Here is a 13,552-nt window from a genome sequence, read left to right as displayed (position 1 = left end):
AGATTTCACCTCAAGACCACAAGACAATCATCCACCTGGAGTAAGCGCTGGAAGTAGAATGCTGCTGGGAGAAGAAGAAACTGAAGGCTTGATCATTGACTGGCCAGTGACTTCTTCAAAATAGATGATGCCTGAGGAAGGTGGGTGGGTACCTCAGATCTCCCTGTCTTTCCTGCTGGCTTAGATCATAAATTCCATGTACTTTCCTTCTTCCATTATTTGGAGTTTTGTCTTTTCTGTTTTGATGGTGGATTCCGATGAAGGTACAGATCCACTGGCTGTGGCATTGACATACAATTAAAAAGGAAGCAAAACTAACTCTCAGTAAATCACTTTTCCTCCCTTTGCAGGAAGAAGGCAGGGCTGCCACAGTTGCTGGACTCTGCCTCTGCACTGTAGTTTTTTTCAGATTGGAAAGGCGGGAGCAGAGAGGCATGTCACTGGTGCCTTGTCTGCTGTGGGTCAACACTGCCATCATGCGGAAAATGTTTCTTATATCCTCGTTCATGCACACACTGCTTCTTCCTCAGTGCTGCTTTGAGCCGTTTTTGAAGGTGAGGGTTAGCGCAATTCATAAATAGCAGAGCTTGGCCTCCTTCCATTTTCTCTTTGTGTTTTCTGTAGGTAGACTGGAATCATGGGACCCTTCAGAGTCTGACTGAGGGCCCAGTTAGTAGTGCAAGGCTGAGCTGAGGTCCAGGAAGAGGAAGTGGAGGGGCGGGGTCTGCATTGCTCAGCTTGCAGTATGGATCAACTAAGTGGTGTCCTAGGGTGGTAAGGCGCCTCACTCTCCGGGTTTTGATGAGAAATTTCTAAGTTGCACGTTTATGTTGGGGCCTGAGGAGAAGTCAAGGAAGCCCAACTAGGCACCCACAGTTGTGGTTGTCTCAAATCGCCATCTTCCGCCATGGCTAGGAATCATGGGAAGGACGTTCTGTGGCGCTGTGACTTTTGAAACTGCATCCTCATGATGGCAGTAGAGCTCCAGGAGAGATCTTTTGAGCATTTGTCCCCCGCCCTTCCTTTCTGAAAAAACGCCAACCAAAGCCAAATGCCCCAAAGAAGATGGCTACCCTAAGTGTTGCCCAGCTTTGAGTACTTTGAAAGTTTTGTGTCTTGTTTTCCCCATTTAGCCAAGCTGAGACTTAAATTAGGGAACCTCATAGGACTCTTTTCCTTGGGTTAGGGAAGATATTTCCCATTTCATTCATTTTCACTTTGTCCAGCAGCCTAGTGTTTTTTACATTTTTGGTATTTTTTTCTTGTAATTTTTATAAAATCAATATGTCCTCTGAGATTTAGAAGCAAAGTAGTATGAAGTTAACACATGCCAATGGCTGTAGCTGAGGGATACAATGCTCTAAGCCCTGTTTTTGAACCTCAATTTTTGGGCTGGGGACTATGTACTAGTTATGTGCCTGGAAACTTCCCAATTCCTAATACTGTGGAAAATGCCCATGGCAGTAAATCTTACTTACAGGCTGATTAGGATGGAATTTGAGACAATAATTGTTGAGATTCATAATGATATACAATTTCTGTGCTGAAAATGTTTTTATTTTTATTATTTATTTATCCATCCATTCATTTATTTATTTATTCAGTCATTCATTTTTTGTTCTTTAGACACGGTTTCTCTATGTATATTTCTAGACGCAAAATCCCTCTGTAGACCAGGCTGTCCTCAAACTCACCTGCCTCTCTGCCTCGGGAGTTCTGGTATAAAGTTGTATGCCACCTCCCCTTGGCCTATTAATCATTTGTACAGAATTGTTTTTATATGTGTGTATCTGTCCTGGAGGCTGAGAAAATTCATTGAATAATAAAATATTTTTTCAGTAACTTGGTATTGCCTTTGGACATCAGATTCCACAATTTCTCAGAGAATAGCCTTTCTGAAGCCTGCATTCATTAATTTGTACTACAAACTCCGTATTATATTTAAGTATTCTATCTTACTCAACTTTCTATACTTCTATAACTCCAGCTTGTGTGTGCCTGAGTACACCCCCCCCACACACAAGCACAAGAAAGACCTAGAAGTTAAAAACTGCTTCATTAGCTTCATTATGCAGTTGATATGAACTAATGCAGAGACCCACAATTGGACAATGTGCTCAGAATTCGAGACTTGGGGAACACTAGATCATAAATGGGATGTCTTCATCAAATCCCTCCCCTCAGGGCTAAGGCAAATGTGCAGAAGAGGAGGCAGGAAGATTCAAAGAGCCAGAGGGCATGGATGACACCAAGGAGATAGTGTTCTCCAGACATAAGAGGACTGACACACGTAGGAACTAGAGACTGGCAGCACCCACAGGGTCTGTACAGCATGCACAGTGTCTCCACAGCATGCACAGGGGCCCAGCACTGTGAGTAGAGAGTGGACATGATCCCTTCCCTAACCAAGAAGCTATCTCCAATATACCCCCTCATGCAAAGGACATTTTAGTTTTCTCTAATGGAGTCTCATTGGGTATATAAAGCGCACTTATGGGTAGTCCTTTCTTTTGGGTATTTTTTATCATACTAGTCTTTTGGTTGTATGTTATGGTTTCTGATTTTGTGTTTTTATGAATTTTTCTTTTACATGTGTTGTATTTGTGTGTGATGCTTGTACTTTTTCTTTTTAAAATTCTGGTTGGTTGGTTTTATTTGCCTTTTTTTTTTTTTTTTTTTTTTTTTTGAGATAGGATCTCCCTAGTTCTGGCTGTCCTAGACCTTACTATGTAGACCAGGCTGGCTGTCCTAGAACTCACAAAGATCTTCCTGCTCTGCCTCCTGAATGCTGAGATCAAAGGAATGAGTCACCATACAGGCTCTTGTTTGTTTTTTAAAGAGAGAAAGAAAGAAGGGCTGGAGTTGGATGGGTGTGGAAGTGGGGGGATCTGGGAGGAGATGGGCAATGCACTATGATCAGAATATAGTGTGTAAGCAAATTAATTTTCAACTCAAAAGAAAAATACTTCAAAGCAAAGGAATGTGTTTTCTTTCCATTTTAAATGGAGACCTGAAGGATGAGCGAGGCCTCGGTCTTCTAATGGAAGTTCATACCATATGCAGAGACCACAATTTACAAAGTAGTGACAAAGATGTGAGCTGTCGTTGCCACTTCTTATGTGAGCTGTCTTTGCCACTTCTTAGGTCTTCAGACAAAATGTTTCCAACAGTTTGACCCAGAATACAAGAAATGGAGGCGCACTACAGGCTTGAATGTGAGGACAGCCAGGTAAGTAGTCACTTGTTGGCTGAATCTGTTCTTTTTTTTTTTTTTTTTTTTTAATTTATTTATTTTATTGATTTTACATCCTGACCACAGTTTCCCCTCCTTCCTCTCCTACCATTCTCTCCTTTCACTTCCCCTTCACCCTCCATCCCCCCAGTCCACTCCTCTCTTTTTCTTAAGAAAAGGACAGGCCTCCCATGGATATCAACAAAGCAGTAAGACTTTGCACTTCCCCTTGTATTAAGGCTAGGTAAGGCAATCCAGTATGAGGACTAGGTTCCTAAGAGCCAGCCAAAGCCTTAGGGACAAACTGTGCTCCTGTGAAGGCCTAGACTTAACTTTACAGGCTCCGGAATATGCCATGATAACTCGAACGGATACAGAGCAGTATCCTCCTGCAGACATCCTGTCTGCTGTTTATACAGGAAAGCCTAACAGGATCCAGATACTCCTGCAGACATCCTGTCTGCTGTTTATACAGGAAAGGAAAACTTAACAAGATCCTGTCTGTGGTTTATGGCCCTTGGAGATATCTAGATAATCCTGCTGAGCAGTCCAGATAATCCTGTTCAGCAGGTTGTGGTTTCACGCCCAAAGTCTAGACTAATAGTTTCAAAAAATCATCTTGCCCTTTCTACCCAATCCCAAGTTGCCAATTCCCACCTTGTGGTTTTTTCCCTATAAAAACCCTCTACACCTGGGCTCGTGGACATCACCACATTTCCTTCCATCTGCCACGTGGTGGCCCAGGTTGAACTAGAATAAAAGGACCCTTATGTGCTTGCATTGTAAACCGGCTCCTTGGTGGTCTCTGGGGGTTTCGTCAAATGGGTACAACACTCACACTGTTAGAAGTTCCACAAGTAGATCAAGCTACACAACTGTCACAATCCCATGAAGACTCCCTGGTTATTGCTTCAGACTCTGTAAGTTCCTATGAGCCAGGTCAATTGTTCTGTTGATTTTCTTGTGATGTCCTTGACCCTTCTGGCGTCTACAATCCTTCCTCACTCTCTTCAGCAGGATTCCCTGAGTTCTGACTACTATTTGGCTGTGGATTTCTGCATTTGTTTCCATCAGTTACTGGATAAAGACTCTCTGACTACAATTGGGATAGTCACCACCAATCTGATCACAGGAGATGGCCAGTTAAGGTAATATATAGCCACTATTACTAAGAGCCTTAGCTGGGATCATCCTTGTAGATTCATTGGAGTTTCCCTTGCATTAGGTTTCTATCTGACCCTGAAATGCCCCTCCTTTCCAATCATCTCTTTCAGTACTCAGCTGTGGGATGTTCTGTATGGCAAATGTGTTGCTCTGATTGGTTAGTAAATAAAACACTGATTGGCCAGTAGTCAGGCAGGAAGAAGAATAGGCGGGACAAGGAGGAGAATAAAGCTGGGAAGTGGAAGGCTGAGTCAGAGAGACACTGCCAGCCGCCACCAGGACAAGCAGCATGTGAAGATGCCGGTAACCCATGAGCCACGTGGCAAGGTATAGATTTATAGAAATGGATTAATTTAAGCTGTAAGAACAGTTAGCAAGAAGCCTGGTACAGCCATACAGTTTGTAAGCAATATAAGTCTCTGTGTTTACTTGGTTGGGTCTGAGCGGCTGTGGGACTGGCAGGTGAGAGAGATTTGTCCTGACTGTGGGCCAGGCAGGAAAACTCTAGCTACAAGTGGCGCCCAATGTGTTGGCAAGAGTTTCCACCTAAAACCTGAGAAAAGATTCTAAAACAGAGCTAAAAACAGTTTCCTAATTGTCTCAAATGAGCGGCAACTGCTGGTTTGTGCTACTGGTGGGTTCCTAGCGTGCATGCTGGATCTGCAGTATGGCGAGAATGAGGCCTCTGCAAGTGGCACATTAAGCTGTGTGGTGGATTTAGCCTTTGCTAGTACAAAACAAAAAAAGAGGTTTCTGGGCTACACGCTGCTTGGATAAAAGCATAGACCCACTATAGCTCCCAGAGCTGACGGTAAACCACCACCATGTTGGGAAGCTGAGGTGGGCGGAGCCAGCAGCCACAGCTGCTGCAGTTTAAAGCAATAGATTCACAATAAGACAGATTCAGATATAATAGTTTACAATGTGTGTAAAATATACGTAGGCTTGAAAGAGACAAAAAAGGTGATATATAGAGTTATAGAAACAAATACATAGTTTTAAATAATAAAGTCTTTAAAAAGACAGTAAAATTAATATAAAAAAATAAGCCACATAAAGATGAATATTACACAGAGAATCTGGATTGTTTTATCTTTGGGATTTTTAACCGCCAAGAAACATTTGATCATAAAAGATGTTGTGTTAAACCAATATGTATATTTTAAAGATACCTTGACTTCAAGATTTGGATGTAAGGATGTGTTGCTTTGGAAAGGAGACTCTGCTTTTGTTCCCACAGAAAGCCAGAGGCTATGGATTTGTTCCAGATTAAGATACATCAGGTTTGACCAGCCAAGACCCCCTGAAAGGTCTCCGATGACACCATGGCCCAGATGATCCAACATCCAGAATGGTTTGAAGGCAACTGGCTCAGACAATACAGCCTCATGGACTATTCCATAATCCTAAAATTTTCTTTGTGTCCCCATAAGATACAGCGCCCCCCTTTAGCAGGAAGTAGTAAGAGAAGCTACGCCCAAATTCCCAAATTATATGTAATTTTACTTTGTTAAGGTTAAAACCTTCCTTTTTGAAAAAAAAAAGAAAAGAAAAGAAAAGGGGAAGTGCTGTGGGATGTTCTCTATGGCAAATGTGTTGCTCTGATTGGTTAGTAAATAAAACACTGATTGGCCAGTAGTCAGGCAGGAGGAAGTATAGGCGGGACAAGGAGGAGAATAAAGCTGGGAAGTGGAAGGCTGAGTCAGAGACACTGCCAGCCACCATGATGACAAACAGCATATGAAGATGCCGGTAACCCATGAGCCACGTGGCAAGGTATAGATTTATAGAAATGGATTAATTTAAGCTGTAAGAACAGTTAGCAAGAAGCCTGGTACAGCCATACAGTTTGTAAGCAATATAAGTCTCTGTGTTTACTTGGTTGGGTCTGAGCGGCTGTGGGACTGGCAGGTGAGAGAGATTTGTCCTGACTGTGGGCCAGGCAGGAAAACTCTAGCTACAGTACTCTCCCTCTCCAATCACCCCCCAACCCAATTCTTCAAGTCTTCATCCCAACCCACCCCTAGTCCACCCAGGAGATCTCTTCTATTTCCCCTTTTCAGGGAGATCTGAGCATTTCCCCTTGAGTGCTCTTTGTTACCTAGCTTCTCTGGGTCTGTGAATTGTAACATGGTTATCTTTTACTTTACAGTTAATATCTACTTATGAGTAGTACATACCACATTTGTCTTTCTGGGTCTGGGTTACCTCATTCAGGATGATATTTTTTCTAGTTCTATATTTGTCTTTAAATTTCCTGATATCATTGTTTTTAACAACTGAGTGATACTCCATTGTGTAAATGTACCACATTTTCTTCATTCTTCAACTGAGGGACATCTAGGTTGTTTCCAGGTTCTGCATATTACCAATAAAGCTACTATGAACATAGTTGAGTGAATGTCATTATGATAGGATGGAGTGTCCTTTGGGTATATGCCCAAGAATGGTATAGCTGGGTCTTGAGGTAGATTGATTCCCAATTTTCTGAGAAACCGCCATATTGATTTCCCAAGTGGTTGTACAAGTTTGTACTCCCACTAGCAGTGGAGGAGTGTTCCCCTTGCTCCACATCCTCTCCAGCATAAGCTGTCATTTATGTTTTTGATCTTAGCCATTCTGACAGGTGTAAGATGGAATCTTAGAGTGGTTTTGATTTGCATTTCCCTTATGGCTAAGGATGATGAACATTTAAGTGTATTTCAGTCATTTGAGATTCCTCTGTTGAGAATTTTTATTTGGGTCAGTACCCCGTTTTTTAATTGGATTATTTGGTATTTTGATGTCTAGTTACTTCAGTTCTTTATATATTTTACAGGTCAGCCCTCTGTTAGATATGGGGTTGGTGAAGATCTTTTTCTCTAGGCTGCCATTTTCTCCTGCTGACAGCATCCTTTGCCTATAGAAGCTTTTCAGTTTCACCAGGCCTTGTTTATTTATTGTCATCTTAGTGTCTGTGCTATTGGTGTTCTGTTAAGGAAGTAGTCTCCTGTGCCAATGTGTTCAAGGCTACTTGTTACTGTATCTTCTATCAGATTCAATGTAACTGGATTTATGTTGAGGTCTTTGATCTACTTGGACTTGAGTTTTTTGCATGGTGATAGACATAGATTTATTTGCATTTGTCTACATGTAGACATTCAGCTATGCCAGGACCATGTGTTGAAGATGCTTTCTTTTCTCCATTGTATAATTTTGGCTTCTTTGTCACAAATCAGGTGTCTATAGTGTGGATATATGTCTGGGTCTATAATTTAATTCCATTGATCCACATGTCTGTTTTTATGCCAATACCATGCTGTTTTTATTACTATAGGTCTGTAGTAGAGCTTGAAATCCAGGATGTTGATACCTCTGGCAATTCTTTTATTGTGCAAGATTGTTTTAGCTATCCTGGGTTTTTTGTTTTTCCATATGTAGTTGAGTATTGTTCTATCAAGGTCTGTAAAGAATTGTGTTGGGATTTTGATGGGGATTGCATTGAATCTGTAGATTGCTTTTGGTAAGATTGCCATTTTTACTATGTTATTCCTATGTTTCCAAGAGCATGGGAAAACTTTCAATCCTCTGATATATTCTTCAATTTCTTTCTTCAAAGACTTCCAAGTTTTGATCATACAGGTCTTTCACTTGCTTGGTTAGAATTATCCCAAAATATGAATCTGTTCTTTTAAGGCCCGAACTTCACTCTTCATTTCTAGACAGGATCCAACTAACTGGCTAGAGTAGACAATTCAATGTGATTTGAAATGCTTGGTGACAGATAGGAAACACACTCACTTACAACATGGAGGGGAGAATTTCACTCATGAGAAAATATTAACAATGGAGGTGGTAGGTTGAGGCCACAATTTGGTTTCACAGAGAACACCAGACCAAGCGCACAGCACTATGAGCTTGTCCCTTCCAACTGAGCAAAATGAAAGGCAGCCCTGTTTCCTTTCAGTGTTTTTTTTTTTTCAAACAAGAAGGGCGGTAGAAAACATCTCAAAATGGCGCTTTCATAACTGTTTAGAACAATACTGCCACCATGAGGAAACAGTTTCAAAACAGATTGTGCCATTCTAGCTCCCTGCCCTCTCCTCAGAGTAAGGTCTTGAGAGGCATGGAGGAGCTGGTGCTAGATACTGCGCTTCCTTGAGTTCTTCTAAGACCGTAGAACCTGTATGCTCATACACTCCAGGTTTTATAATTAATGGAGCAGTTATGTTTACTGTTAGAATATTTTTGTGCTGTTTTCCATAAGAATCTTTTAGCTGAGCTGGAGAGATGGCTCAGTGGTTAATAGCACTCGCTGATCTTCCAGAGGACCCAGGTTCAATTCCCAGCACCCACCTGGCAGCTTACAACTGTCTGTAACTCCAGTTCCAGGGGATCTGACACTGTCATACCAGTGCACATAAAATAAAGTTAAATCTATTATTTGAAAAAAGAATCTTTTAATTAGTCCTGAGTGCATCAAATTGAATAGTAGATGACTTGAGATTGCTTATTTTGATGTGATCTCTTAATTTCTGTATTTTTTCTTTAAAAAGGAGCTTTCTTGTTTTCTGAATCTATGTCCAAAATATTTAAAATTATTGGTTCAAGCCAGTGGTGGTGGTGGTGGCGGCGGCGGCGGCGGCGGCGGCGGCGCACGCCTTTAATCCCAGCACTTGGGAGGCAGAGACAGGTGAATCTCTGTGAGTTCGAGGGCAGCCCAGTCTACATAGGGAGTTCCAGGATAGGTTCCAAAGCTACACAGAGATACCTTGTCTTGAAAAAAATAATGTATTGGTTCAACAACTGATGAAAGTGTAATTTGAGGCTATGCAGTGAAAGGTATGGGGTATGTGTAACATGCTCAAGGTCTTGTGTTTGATCCTATGCACTCCATAACCAGTGGAGCCAGCCTGTAATCCCAGCACTAGAAGGTGGAGGTGGAAAAAACAAAGTCATGCTAGGCTAGATTGGGATCTTGAGACCACTGGGCTTAAAGACCTTGTCCCATAAAATGAAACAAAACCTAACCTGATGAGAATTCCAAAGAAAATAGTTGGAAAGTGTTGACGTGGTTTGTGTGTTAATTTTTTATTTTTTGCTGTTTTTGTCAATAAATGACCATTGCTTATGAAGAGTATATATGGAAATCTATTAGTCTATGAGGATTATTGAGCTTAAAAATGGGATCCCTTGCAAACATTATCTGTGGTATGACAAAACACAGAAGAATCTGTTGTAGAACCTCAGAGGTGAGATCCATTATTATAGAAACCTTCATCTCTAGGCACCGAATTTAAATTCCAGAACATTCTTCTCTCTCTTCATGTGGAGTATCTCTTTTATCTCTTGAGACAGAAGATTTGATGCAGTGGCAAGGTATGGGACATAGAGTGCTGGGAAGAAATGCCCAGGTGATAGAAAACTGCACCCTAGAGAAAGCAAGGGGTACATTTAATTTATGAGAAATGAACGCTTTTGCTGAAAGTGGTAGATTTAGGACACATTTTGGTTTCAGGTAGACAAACAAAAATTAGATCATTCAGCAGTTCTTACCAAAAGTCAAAATACTTGTGTTTCCTGGTACCCTTTTCTCTGGGTGATGAGTTTCAGGTAGCAAGGGTGGGAGAAGAGCTCTAAGATGATGTTTTTTGACCACAGCTAGTTCATTACTGAAAATGCTTGGGATTCTTGAGTGGTCATTCTTCAGCAGTACCCAGATCCTCTGTACAGACCACATCATACTGTACACACAAGGTCTATTACATCCATCACAGGATGGGCTATGAGCAAGTGAGTCTGGCTGAGAACCAAGTTTCCTGATGCCTAATTTGCTCTCATCCAGACAGTGAGTTAGCAGCAGTTTCATGTCCCAACTGCAACTGGATGCTGAGATGGGCCCCCAAGACCACAAGAGAACTGGTACCATGAGAAAGGCCTGGAGGTAGAATTCTGCTGGTTGAAGAGGGGGAGAAATGCAGGATTTCTTCATTGACTAGACTCTTACTTCTTCAAAAGAGAAGATGCATGAAGAACATTGGTGCCTCAGATTGCACTTTCATTTTTCTCTTCTTGTTTGCTTTATTTATTTATTTATTTATTTCTTCTGTCCTTTGGTGCTGGAGTTCTGGTATAGGTCCTTATCCACTAGATGTGACATCATTATAAAATGGTGATAGAAGCTAAATTCTGAGTGGATCATTTTTCCTCCCTTTGCCTCAAGAAGGCAGGGCTGCCTTAGTTGCTGGACTCCTTTGTGCTAGTGTTTTTTTTCAGATTGGAAAGGCGGGAGCAGAGAGCTGCAGTAAGGTTTCTTGGCTCCTCTGGGGCAACACTGCCCTTGTGCGGAAATAGTTTCATAAATACCTGTGCACACACTGCTTCCTCAATACTGCTTGTCACCATTTTGAGGGTGAGGGTCCACAGGGATTCTTACACAAGCCTGGCCTCCTACCATTTTTTACCCCCTTTTACAGGGACTGGAATCATGGGACCTTTCAGAGTCTTAATGTACACCCATTTGATGGTAGGACTAGTACCAAGTACAGGACTATATATAACATTGTCCAATTTAAATGCAAATTTATTGAATATTTAGTTTTATTTACAGGACAAAGATAAAATTCTGTGATCCATCTATCTAATTGGGATTTATAATCCTTTCAGTATTTGTTTCACTCCAAATACAATGGAGCATTGTATCTTGAGACCTACATTACAGGCAGGTAGTCAACCTCCAGCTGGACACCCAGGTCCCTTAGCCTGGATCACGATGTGGGTATGGTGCCTAGGGAAAATGTGAAGTGAATCTGGCAGAGAAGCAGGTTTCCTGGTTCCTAGATTTGATTGATTGGCAGCATTTTCTTCTTCTACCTAGAACTGAAACCTAAGATTTCACCTCAAGACCACAAGACAATCATCCACCTGGAGTAAGCGCTGGAAGTAGAATGCTGCTGGGAGAAGAAGAAACTGAAGGCTTGATCATTGACTGGCCAGTGACTTCTTCAAAATAGATGATGCCTGAGGAAGGTGGGTGGGTACCTCAGATCTCCCTGTCTTTCCTGCTGGCTTAGATCATAAATTCCATGTACTTTCCTTCTTCCATTATTTGGAGTTTTGTCTTTTCTGTTTTGATGGTGGATTCCGATGAAGGTACAGATCCACTGGCTGTGGCATTGACATACAATCAAAAAGGAAGCAAAACTAACTCTCAGTAAATCACTTTTCCTCCCTTTGCAGGAAGAAGGCAGGGCTGCCACAGTTGCTGGACTCTGCCTCTGCACTGTAGTTTTTTTCAGATTGGAAAGGCGGGAGCAGAGAGGCATGTCACTGGTGCCTTGTCTGCTGTGGGTCAACACTGCCATCATGCGGAAAATGTTTCTTATATCCTCGTTCATGCACACACTGCTTCTTCCTCAGTGCTGCTTTGAGCCGTTTTTGAAGGCGAGGGTTAGCGCAATTCATAAATAGCAGAGCTTGGCCTCCTTCCATTTTCTCTTTGTGTTTTCTGTAGGTAGACTGGAATCATGGGACCCTTCAGAGTCTTAATGTAGACCCTGTTGACTGAGGGCCCAGTTAGCAGTGCAAGGCTGAGCTGAGGTCCAGGAAGAGGAAGTGGAGGGGCGGGGTCTGCATTGCTCAGCTTGCAGTATGGATCAACTAGGTGGTGTCCTAGGGTGGTAAGGCGCCTCACTCTCCGGGTTCTGATGAGAAATTTCCTCAGTACACGTTTATGTTGGGGCCTGAGGAGAAGTCAAGGAAGCCCAACTAGGCACACAGTTGTGGTTGTCTCAAATCGCCATCTTCCGCCATGGCTAGGAATCATGGGAAGGACGTTCTGTGGCGCTGTGACTTTTGAAACTGCATCCTCATGATGGCAGTAGAGCTCCAGGAGAGATCTTTTGAGCATTTGTCCCCCGCCCTTCCTTTCTGAAAAAACGCCACCCAAAGCCAAATGCCCCAAAGAAGATGGCTACCCTAAGTGTTGCCCAGCTTTGAGTACTTTGAAAGTTTTGTGTCTTGTTTTCCCCATTCAGCCAAGCTGAGACTTAAATTAGGGAACCTCATAGGACTCTTTTCCTTGGGTTAGGAAGATATTTCCCATTTCATTCATTTTCACTTTGTCCAGCAGCCTAGCGTTTTTTACATTTTTGGGTATTTTTTTTTCTTGTAATTTTTATAAAATCAATATGTCCTCTGAGACTTAGAAGCAAAGTAGTATGAAGTTAACACATGCCAATGGCTGTAGCTGAGGGATACAATGCTCTAAGCCCTGTTTTTGAACCTCAATTTTTGGGCTGGGGACTATGTACTAGTTATGTGCCTGGAAACTTCCCAATTCCTAATACTGTGGGAAATACCCATGGCAGTAAATCTTACTTATAGGCTGATTAGGATGGAATTTCAGACAATAATTGTTGAGATTCATAATGATATACAATTACTGTGCTGAAAATGTTTTTATTTTTATTATTTATTTATCCATCCATCCATTTATTTATTCAGTCATTCATTTTTTGTTCTTTAGACACGGTTTCTCTATGTATATTTCTAGACGCAAAATCCCTCTGTAGACCAGGCTGTCCTCAAACTCACAGAGATCCACCTGCCTCTCTGCCTCGGGAGTTCTGGTATAAAGTTGTATGCCACCTCCTCTTGGCCTATTAATCATTTGTACAGAATTGTTTTTACACGTGTGTATCTGTCCTGGAGGCTGAGAAAATTCATTGAATAATAAAATATTTTTTCAGTAACTTGGTATTGCCTTTGGACATCAGATTCCACAATTTCTCAGAGAATAGCCTTTCTGAAGCCTGCATTCATTAATTTGTACTACAAACTCCGTATTATATTTAAGTATTCTATCTTACTCAACTTTCTATACTTCTATAACTCCAGCTTGTGCGTGCCTGAGTACACCCCACACACACACAAGCACAAGAAAGACCTAGAAGTTAAAAACTGCTTCATTAGTTTCATTATGCAGTTGATGTGAACTAATGCAGAGACCCACAATTGGACAATGTGCTCAGAATTCGAGACTTGGGGAACACTAGATCATAAATGGGATGTCTTCATCAAATCCCTCTCCGGGTTTTGATGAGAAATTTCTAAGTTGCACGTTTATGTTGGGGCCTGAGGAGAAGTCAAGGAAGTCCAACTAGGCACCCACAGTTG

The sequence above is a fragment of the Peromyscus eremicus genome, chromosome X (assembly GCF_949786415.1).
Source record: "Peromyscus eremicus chromosome X, PerEre_H2_v1, whole genome shotgun sequence".
Lineage (NCBI taxonomy): Eukaryota > Metazoa > Chordata > Mammalia > Rodentia > Cricetidae > Peromyscus > Peromyscus eremicus.
Note: the sequence above shows the minus strand (reverse complement) of the source record.